An 8,514-nucleotide genomic window follows, 5' to 3' on the forward strand; every position below is an offset into this window, starting at 1 on the left:
AGTAAAGCCTCCATACATGGTATTCACTCTAATGGTAGCTGATAGCTGCATTTACACCTCAGATGCTTTATTTTCTATTTCTTTTCTTTTTTGTGTGTGTGTGTGTGAAAAGAGCTGTGGCTTCAGATATGATGCCTATCATAATAGCTTCCCATGGGCTCTTTTTTTGAGAGAACACCCTACACATATCATTATTAAAAAAAAGAAAAACACAAGCCAAAGAGGAAAGCAATGTAAAGCACAATTTAACAACACACATAAGAATCAAAAGGAATCCTTCACCAAACCTCAGTGATGCATTATTTTAAGTGCAGCATGCTTCCCCAGCAGATCAAAAAACCTCTCACACCATGAAAAACAGTTCTACAATGGGTTTTATAATTTGGGTATCCAAGAAAAGGAAAAGGCAGTACGACAAAAATTCCTTGAGACATTTAACAAAAAGGTAGACTAGATGGAAGCCACATCCTGCCAAGTACCGTGATGTTTGCAGGTTTTTGAAGAAGCCCAGAGAATTTTCCTCTAAAATGTCTGTCACCACCTACAGCACTTGGGGTGGATTGGCTCTGAATGAAGTAGACAGGGAGAGTGGGCACACAGAAAGCTTTGCCTGTGGAACAGCCTTGGCTTGCTACTGAGAAAATACTGAAAAGCCAGAAAAGTGTCACAGTGTCCATCAGAGAAAAGCAATGCTCATTTCAGGGAGACCCGCCTGGACATTTAAACACTAACAGATTGCATTTGTACTGTGAAAACCTGAATTAACCCCAGGCAGCAATGTCAAGCCAGCTAAACCACTGACCTGCAACTACCATTATTTTGCTGGAAGAAGCATATATCTAAAATAGCCAACTCAAAGGAAGGGATTACAGTCTCTTTTTCACCTCCAGAAATCCTTCTTAGAGTGTTTTCCTATGGAAAAACTGTCTCTGTACCTCCTTTCATAGGAGACCTGCCAATGTCTGCAGGGGTGGAGCAGGAATCCTCCAGCAGTGACGGTTCAGTTGCTGGAGGTCTGGGCTTGCTGGTATTCTGGGAGTCATCAGTAATTAGGGGCAATGGGTTATTTTACAAATCATTTACTTGCATGGGAACTTGCCCTACCATATATTTTGCATGCTTGTGAAAAGCCCAGATTGACAGGAAGATAACAAAGCACACTAGTGAAACTTCTTATGAAACAAATTCAGCCTCAATTCTAGGTGTCATACAGTAGCAAACAGTTCATTCTCTGGAACGGTATAGCCCATGGGCTGATTACATGGATATATATAGATGTAAGTATGTAGGGCTTTTCTGTCCTTGATTCAAGCACTTCAAATCTAAAGCCAGCTCCAGCTTTTACATGGCTCCATTAGCTGTATGTTATACAACCGTATATTGCTTGCTCTGCCTGCAGACACTTAGCAGATTCATGCAATCACAACCCCACAGAACCCACACAAAAAACAAAAACAAAAAAGTTTAAAGTAATAAAAAAAAACACATTAAAAATATGAATTTATAATGTTTATTTCATATCACAGGAAATACTGTGCTAAAATTGTCACTAGATTTATCTGATGTAAGCAGAAATTTACTGCCAATTATTGTTGGAATTTTGCTTAAATGTTTGTAGGCAGTCACAGACATCCCAGCTGCATCTAAAAGTAGTCCATAGGAGTCTTAGAGATAACTAGAATGTTACAAATATTAAAGATACGTAACTGTGTTTGCCTCAGTGCAGTTATCCATTTTCAGAATTGTTTTTACTGAATTCTGATAGGAATTCATTAGCCACCAGTATTACTTAGGTCATTGTCAGCTGTCTAATCTGGTAGTTTTGAAAAGAATTCAGGTTATTAAAGTTTACCAATAGTTAAAAAAAAAAAAAAAAAAAAGTGCATTTCATGTGACAGCTGGCCTTTGATCAAATATGTTTTCCAATGGCATATTTTCATGCAATTCCTTCCATCAACATATGGCCTCATTACTTGATGCACTGTCAGTGAACTTTGTACAGCATAGTTTGCTGGGCTTTACATATAAACTGCAGTACAGAGAGAGACATGCCGGAAGGATTTTAATTTACATTTCCAACAGATTTTGATTTAATAATTCATGGTCATATACTTGAACTCTTTTGGAGGAATCTTTTTTATGTTGCTTGTCCAACTAATTTTGTATCAACACTTTGTGCAGCCAATGTGTAAAACAATATTCAGCTGAACGTGTACATGGCTGTGCAGCAGTCTGTGTTGGCACATTAATCTAGTTATTATATTGGTAGGCTGAATATATTTGCTTTCTTGCTTTTTTTTTTTTTTAACTTTTAAATGTTTTATTTCATTTACGTTTGGAAATTATGTGACACAGAGGCAGCAGAGATGCTATTACACATCCCATTTGCAAGCTTACACAATTAATTGTGTCCTAATTTAATGTAGACCTATTCCTCTTGATGTGTCTCCCCTGAGTTCTCATCAACACAGCACCTGAGTAGTTTAAAAGCTTTAATGTCTCTATTGTCTCTCCTCTATCCTCGCCATTATGAGATAATTGATTTTTCTTTAATGGTATGATAGGAGATGACATCACTTGCAGAAGGTCACACTGGCAGTTAGTACAAGTACCACATCCCCTCAGACATCCAGGCAGTGCCTTAGTCACCCGGCCACCCTTCTCACCAGAGACTACAGACTGCTGGCTGAAATTCCTGTGTGACATCAGTGACCACTTCCAGTGTTTCATTCTTGATTTAAGCCCTTGTGCAAACTGCAGAAAATAACAAGCAATCACACTTTCGTTTTCCACAAACAAGAATTTCACAGAGCTGGGTAAGAATGAAGACACACCCAGAGTGAGTCCTGACATCATTATCAAAGATTTAACAACCCTAGATATTCCCTGCTAACCAACTTGACTATTTTCAAGGGTTAGAACATACTGCTACCAGAGCCTCAGAGAAGTTTCTGCTTGTATTGCAGCAGAAGTCAATTTATACTTGGTTCAAGAGAGTTGTTTTAGTGGTCTATTTTTAAGCTGCTTTGTGAAGTGTTTTAGCACAACAGTTCCTGGAATCTGAAGCAGCCATACAAAGAAAGAAAACAAGAATTCAGGCATCACCACCTCCATTCAACACTGAACTATTTCCACTTTGGTTTAAAACCATAACTTTCCTTTGTCTCATGAGGATAAAGTGAGGACACAGACAGCATAGATTAATCAATACTTAACTGAAAAACAGCAATGCTTTTTAGAAAGCTAACCAGTTGTTTATAGGGGAGGTGTCAAAACCAAAAAATTCCTATGAAAACAGATAGGGTGTAAATCACCGAAGTGGAAAAAGACCTGAAAGATCTAATATACTCCAGCCCAAACATCTCTGTGTCACCAATACTTCCCACTAAACCATGTCCCTCAGCACAACCACTAAGTCCCCTCTGGCGCAACTTGAGGCCATTCTCCCTCATCCTATTGCTAGTTACATGGGAGAAGAGCCCAATCCCCACCTTGTCACAGCCTCCTTTTAGGCAGCTGTAGAGAGCAATTAGATCTTCCCTGAGCCCTCTCCTCCCCAGACTAAACCACCACAGTTCCCTCAGCAGCTCCTCATAAGACTTGTGCTCCAGACCCCTCACAGCTTTGTTGCCCTTCTCTACACATGCTCCAGAGCCTTGATGTCTTTCCTCTAGTGAGGGGCCCAAAACTGAACACAGTACTCAAGGTGAGTACTCACCAGTGCTGAGTACATGGGGATGATCACTTCCATGCTCCTGCTCGCAACACTGTTTCTGATGCAAGCAAAGATGCCATTGGTCTTCTTGGCCACCTGGACACACTGCTAGCTCATGTTTAGCCGAGCACTGACCATTATATCCAGGTCTGTTTCCTCTACGCAGTCTTCCAGCCACTCTGACCCAAGCCTGTAGTGTTACCTGGGGTTGTGGCCACTCCCTGGCACCTGGTCTTGCTGAACTTCCTCCCATTGGGTTCAGCCCAATAATCCAGCTTGTCCAGCTCTGTAGTGCCTTCCCACTTCCAGAGAGATTGACACTTCCTCCCAACATGGTGCCATTTGCAAACTTACTGAGGGTGCGCTCAATGCTCTCATTCAGGTCATCAATAAAGATATTGAAGACAACAGGCCCCAGCACCAATCCCTGGCAAACACCACTCATGACTGTTGGATTTAACTCAATTTGTCAGCACTCTTTGGGCCCAGACCTTCAGCCAATTCTTCACCTAGCAGAGTGTACTAATCCAAAATGTGCACAAGATGAGTAAAGTATGCACACAGAATGGGTATAGAAACCATATTAGCAGTATAATTTAATCCAGGAGTGCCAGATATTGTACAGCCAATCTTGTCTTGCCTATCACATGAGAATTATCCACCATAATCAAGTGTCACAATCATTGACACTGTATTTGAGATAATGCTTTTGACTGCCCTGAACAAATAAGAAGGGGATTTATTGTTATATTCTCTCTGGAACAAGAAGAAGCTGATTGAGAAATAACACTGGATGGACTGGATTGACTGGTGACACCCAGACAAAACCAAAAAAAAAGAGAAAATCAACTACGTATTCCAGCCTGATTTTTTTTTCCTGTTCACATCAGCAACTCTTTCCTGTCAGTCTGTTATCTGCCAGATGGATCAAGAAGGGGAGGCCACTGTAGTTAGTACTCTAAATGCTTGTTAAGGGTGTGGGGAGAAAAATGACTAGAAAGGATTTGGCGTCCATGCCAGCTTAGCTAGAAAGGGGATGTAGTGAAGATTGAGTTGTGTTTCCATAGCCACAGATGAGCAGGTGGAAAACATCCACCACAGGTGCTTGTTCTATAGAGGATCCCATTCCCTGGTAAAATAGGCACTTTGCAAAGAAACCAAAACTTGAAGATATCCAGGACTCTTTATCTCAGACGAGCCCTATGCAAGTTTACGAAATCTCTTGGGATCATCATGATTAACTATCTTAAGCTATTCCCCACCGGGCTTTAGTGCTTTTAAACTGCTGACCCTTTGAATTAAAGAAGTAGATTTCTCTTTTCACAGCTGTGACTCAACACAGAGTGGAATTCAGAGGCATCTGAAAACAAAGCCAGGCACAATTTAAAACAAAATCCTTCAATGACAGATTTACAGAGTGATAGCTGCATCTGGAGCATAGAGATATAACTGTGTACTAACATGCGTTACACAAAAACCATACATAGACTTGTCCTATGAAGGGCAATTTCTTCATTAAAAAAAAAACAACCAACAAGCAAAAAAAGAAAAACAAACAAAAACAAAACAGGATGAGTAGGAATAAAACATCATAAAACCTAAATATTGACTACTCAAAAGAAAATTTGGTCCATGGATCTTTTAGCAATCTAAGTGGCAATCACCCTGGCAATAAGGAGGACAATGATAACCTGTCAGAAAAATTATTCCTTGATCTTCTTTAGGAGCTACAATGCACAACTGAAATCCCTGTGCTTGGGGACAAATAAAATAATGGTAAGATGTAGTTTATAAAGTGTATAATACCTTTATTGTGTTCAATACTAAATATGCAGTAAGTAGCATATATGCCATTGAGTCTTTGTAAATGTGGAGTCCTCAGCATAGGAGAAACATGGACCTGTTGGAGCACGTTTGGAGGAGTGCCACAAAAATGATCCAAGTGACGGAACACTTCTATGAGAACAGGCTGAGAAAGCTAAGGCTGTTCACAGCCTGGAGAAAAGAAGGCTCTGGCGAGACCTGATAACTGACCTTTCAATATCTGAAGGGGAGATACAGAAAAGAAGAGGATAGACTCATTAGCAGGACAAAGGGTAGTGGTTTCCAACTAGATCAGGGGAGATTTCAATTGGATGTAAGAAAAAGTTTTTAAAATAAGAGTGTTGCAGCACTGGAACAAGTTGTCCAGAGAGGTGGTGGATGTCCCATCTCTGGGGACATTCAAGGTCAGGTTGGATGGGACTGTGAGCAACCTGATTTAGCTGTAGGTGTCCCTGTTCATCGCAGGGGAGTTGGACTAGATGACTCTTAATGGTCCCTTCCAAATAAAATGATTCTATGATACTGTGATTATCATTCAAATGTCAAAGCTGGGAAAGCTGTTGCTAGATGTACTTAGTCACAATTTTAGGTGAACCTGAAGTAAGTAAAAAGTGGAATCAGATATCTTGAAGACACTAAAGCATAGTAAACAGTTACAGAGGAATAAACCAGTTATTCATTTTCGCAGACATTGCAAAAGCAAAACAGCAAAGACTACTGGAAACTTTTTCTCTTGTCTGTGAGCTGGAGTATGTGACTTGCATTAATGGCACAGGGAATAATGTACTTGCACTCAAACTCAGGACTAGCTGATGTCAAATGAAGTTCAACCATTCATATTAATGGGATCAGCATTTGTCTGAGGAAATGGAAGCCTCTTAGACCTTAGGGTCACGAATTGACAAGCTATCGAACATTTCCTCTGTTGTGCTGACCATCCTCCATCCTCAGTGAGATCAGCTGTCTAGACCCTTAGCTCTACTACAGCTGCTTTGTGTTTCTCCAGAGGCATAGAAAGAGCTCTTTGCTAATTCTTCCTGAGTAATGCATAATACAGGGTGAGAACTCACAACTCTCTTCCTAGGACACACGGAACAGCCACATTTCTCCTGAAAAATGATAGTCATATGCATGCAATGTGTGAGTTTTGTTAGTCCAGTAATCTGTGTTTGAGACAAATGGTGACAGAAGTGTTGTTCATTACAAAAATGATGATGATGATGATGATGATGATAAAAGAAACCAAACTCAAAACACTGGAAGCACTTGAAACATCAAAGATGACTTTAAATTTGTATAGGAAAAAAATATATATATATTGCTGAGCAGCTATTATCTCACACCATTAATAAATTGGGAGGAGGCAAGAAACAGTTCATGGAAAAATACATTTCTTGACAAGCTCCAAAGCATTTATGTTGTAATCATTCTAGCAATCAGCAAGCAGTAATTTCAGATGGCTGATACAAAACTGTGGCAGATATTGTCTGCCAAAACTGTAGAGTACAAAAAGAAAAACACTGCAGCAGAATATTTTTTTCTTCTTAATATTAAGTAGAGCAATTTTGAGAGTAAAGACATAATTTTCACCATCACCATTAATATTCATTGTAATAAGAACAACAATAACAGCACTCATAACACGTTTTATGGTTTCTTTATGCAACAACAATTCTGTCAGGGGCAAATTTAAATTTTGTGGATGATAAGAAAGTTGTCTTTTGGCAGTCAGGATATATGGAATGAGTCAACTCATAAAGCTCACTCAAATATTGGCACCTCTGTTTCTTTATAGGCACCTCAGCCTCATTCTTGTTTTTCAGAAGTGCTTGTATAAACATAAAAACATTTTTAAAAGGATAAGAATCCAGCATGAAAGGCCAATCACAACAAAAGGATGAGTCCAATAAAACAAACAAAATTAAAATAAATGCTTTAGGTGCATGATAAAAAAATTCAATATTATAAGTCACTGAACTGACTCATGACCTATGAATTAATTATGCCCCTTTTAATTGCTCCACAAAACAATCTCCATTCTGAAAAAGATGAACATATTTGCTACAGCTGACTGGTTTTTGTTGGTCTATGATATACGAGTTATGGCACTGAAGTTTGGCTACATGTTTACAAAGCAGCACACAGAAGATGCACAGGTAGATCAGTAAATATCTTCCGTATATGCTTGCATAATTACCAGGAGAAACCTTTAGGAAAAAATTGCAAATATATTCCTCATAGAAATAGAAGATAAAGTGGAAAAGCTAAAAAACAGGAATGTAAATGTATACACTAAATAATTGAGAAACTAATCACATTTGAGCTTTTGACAACTTCACTGTTGCCTCTCTGTTTGCTTTGCTAATCAATATGTAGCACTAAACACGTTACTGATTTTCTGCATTCAAACTGTGCTTCACTGATCATTTCTTATTCCAGAAAAAGCCTCTCAGACAACTCCTTACTTAAATAAGACTGTAAATTTGTTTAATGAATTACACCTAAGGTTCGTCCGGTCTAGAAGTCTGTTTTCAGCAGTAAGTGTAAGTAAATGTAAGGAAGACTAAGAATGGAGCATTCGTATATGATATTACCCTTCCCTTAGCACTCTCGCTTCTCCACATCTATTTTCAGCTCAGGAGATTTCCTCAGCCTACTGTAGCTTGACTATTTTTACCCCTCCCCCCCCTCCCCCCCCCAATCTACTGGATATCGCTTTCAAGTACTTCTCCAGCCTCCCTTTGAGCCCTTATAAAATTCTTACATCTGCATGTCTACTACCAATTACATGAGGAGCCACCTCCTGCACCAACATCACAATGTGACAACATACTATTTTTCTTACATATATATCACCACCTTCATAAAGTAGATCAACAAAATTTATGTACATGTATATCTAAATTTACTGTTTTAGGATTATTCTGATTTTAAAGTGAAGGTCATCCAGCAGTGCTGACATCAGAGGCACTATA

The sequence above is a fragment of the Lagopus leucura genome, unplaced genomic scaffold (assembly GCF_019238085.1).
Source record: "Lagopus leucura isolate 7727_CA_CO unplaced genomic scaffold, USGS_WTPT01 49073-0_obj-0_obj, whole genome shotgun sequence".
Taxonomy (NCBI): Eukaryota; Metazoa; Chordata; class Aves; order Galliformes; family Phasianidae; genus Lagopus; species Lagopus leucura.